This window comes from Portunus trituberculatus, chromosome 10 (genome assembly GCF_017591435.1).
Source record: "Portunus trituberculatus isolate SZX2019 chromosome 10, ASM1759143v1, whole genome shotgun sequence".
NCBI classification, from domain to species: Eukaryota; Metazoa; Arthropoda; class Malacostraca; order Decapoda; family Portunidae; genus Portunus; species Portunus trituberculatus.
The window spans coordinates 1,914,083-1,916,582 of NC_059264.1; the positions used below are offsets into that span (position 1 = coordinate 1,914,083).

General features: G+C 26.5%; 1 protein-coding gene across 35 annotated transcripts in view; it reads left to right on the top strand.

Moving 5' to 3' along the window:
- Positions 1–2,500, top strand: part of LOC123502087 (glucose transporter type 1-like) — a 118,382-nt gene that overhangs the window by 55,632 nt on the left and 60,250 nt on the right. The gene's annotated exons all lie outside the window — the stretch shown is intronic.

Below are 2,500 nucleotides of genomic sequence, written 5' to 3' on the forward strand. Positions count from 1 at the left end.
TATTCCTCCTTTATTTAATTTTTTCCTAATTCTGATTCTTTCAAAATTCTGATCAGGTTTTTTTTTTTATTCTATTTACAGATTCTAATTCTTTTTAATGTTGGTCCTGCAGATTCTGATTCTTCTGCTAAATTCTGATCTTTCAAAAAGTGTTTAATTCTTCAACTGAATTGTGATTATTTCATTGGTTAATTCTTTTCAAAATCCTAAATCCTCTTAACACTTGCTCGGCAAAATTCTGATTCTTGTTCAGGTCAAACCATTTCAAAATTCCAATTAAAAAAAAGAAAATGAAAAAAAGTTAGAATTCTTGAGAGTTTAAGAGAAAGCAAAAGATGAAGAGACAAATGAAGAAAAGAAAACTGTTTTAAAGGAAAAGACAAAAGAAAGTGACACTTATATGTAAAGAAAACGATAGAGAGTTTGTAGATAAAAAAAAAAAAAATCGTGAATACAAACTAGGATGGAGAAGAAAAGATGGAGAATTGACGATAAGAAAAGAAATATGTAAAACTAGGAATAGGAATAAGAAGAAAAGGTTTAAGAAAGGAACAGAAGAAAAGAAACAAGAGATGATGATGATGAGGAGGAGGAGGAAGAGGAGGAAGAAGGAAGAAGTAAAAATAGTGATAACAAAATAAATATATAAAAGTAGAGATAGGAATAAGAAAAAGTTAAAAAGTCTAGATTTTTTATTAAGAAAGGAGAAGAGAAACGAGAGAAGAGGAGGAGGAGGAGGAAGAAGAAGAGGAGGAGAAGATAGATGTAAAAATAATGATAAGAAAAGAAATATATAAAAGTAGAGATAGGAATAAGAAAGAGGTTGATAAAGTCTAGATATTTTTATTAAGAAAGGAGAAGAAAAGAAACGAGAGAATAAAAGGAGGAATAGGAGGAGGGAAAGACTATATAACTCCTATTAGCAACACAAGCCATGGCAGTGTTGTAACAGTCCAACACACGCCAACACTGTGCCAACGCTAGTCACAACAACCAAACTATCACCACTACAATATACATGTCAATACTAATATAAAGAAAAAAAATATATTGAAAACTCTTAAAAAAAAAAGCAGAAAAATAAAGAAGGAAGAGAAAAATACATTATAATATTAATTCACCTCACATCATGTCAAACTCTTCTAAAAATATGAGATGGATGAATTAAGTATGATATATTAATAGATAGATAGATAAACAGGTGAATATGTAAGTAGATAAGTAAATAGATAAGAATTCTAATTTAAACTCATTCATCTACTTATATATCAATAGAGAGATAGATAAAACAGGTGAATATATATAAATAGATAAATAAATAGATAATACTAACTAACTCATCTCAAACCACTTCATCTCAACAAGTTCTTCTAAAAACTGCAGTGTGTTCCAGTACTAAAAAAGATAAAATAAGGTAAATAAATGAATGAAATATACATGCCGTTATTAATTCAGACAAAATCATATGAATCTTACCTATATTTAAAAAGAAAAAAAAAAAAACATTCACACCGGCAGTAATTCAACTATTTGTAAACTTAAACTTGAATAAAAAAAAAAAAATGGAAAAAAAAATATACAAACAAATACTGATTCATGTCATTTCAAACTCCAACTATTAATTAACCCTTTCAGTACCATGACGCATTTTCATATTCACTCTGCTTACTATTTGGTGATTTTATACAGCTTCAGAAACTCATGTGGGGGATTAAAATAGTAAAGACTGTGGCCATTAATCTCCTGCCCCTCATAGACCCTTCCTAATGTCAATAAAATGGTCTAATGGTACACAAATCTCAAGGTAAAAATGTGTCGCAGTACTGAAGGGGTTAAATAGATGAATAGATAATAATGAAAGCAGGAAATGTAAAAGAAAAGAAATTAAGTAGATTCTAATTCTCAACTGAACCATTTTGAGTTTAACCCCATGAGAAATATTGATAAAGACAAACTCATTAATACAAATAAAAAGGAAATTAAACTCAAATCAAAACCAATTTTAACCTAAAAATATATAAACAAGAAAACAAGAACTCATTACTTCCCAAGATCATTTCAAACATATGCTCTTAAAAAATATATAGAAAATGAAAAAAAGGAATAAATAAGAAAAAAAGATGTAAAAAGGAAAGAAGAGGAATAAATAAGAAAAAAAGATGTGAAAAGGAAAGAAGAGGAATAAATAAGAAAAAGATGTAAAAAATGAAAGAAAAGGAATAAATAAGAAAAAATATATAAATAATTAAAGAAAATGAATAAATAAGAAAAAAAAATGTAAAAAATAAAAGAAAAGAAATAAATAAGAAAAAATGTAAAAAATGAAAGAAAATTGATAAATAAGAAAAAAAAATTGTAATACTCAGTTTAACTCAACCATTATAAACATAAACTCTTAAAAAAAAGAAAGAAAATAAATAAATAAGAGAAAAAAAACATAATTTTCTAATACTCAATTTGACCAAAGCATTACAAACAAAAATAAAGAGAGAAAATAAAT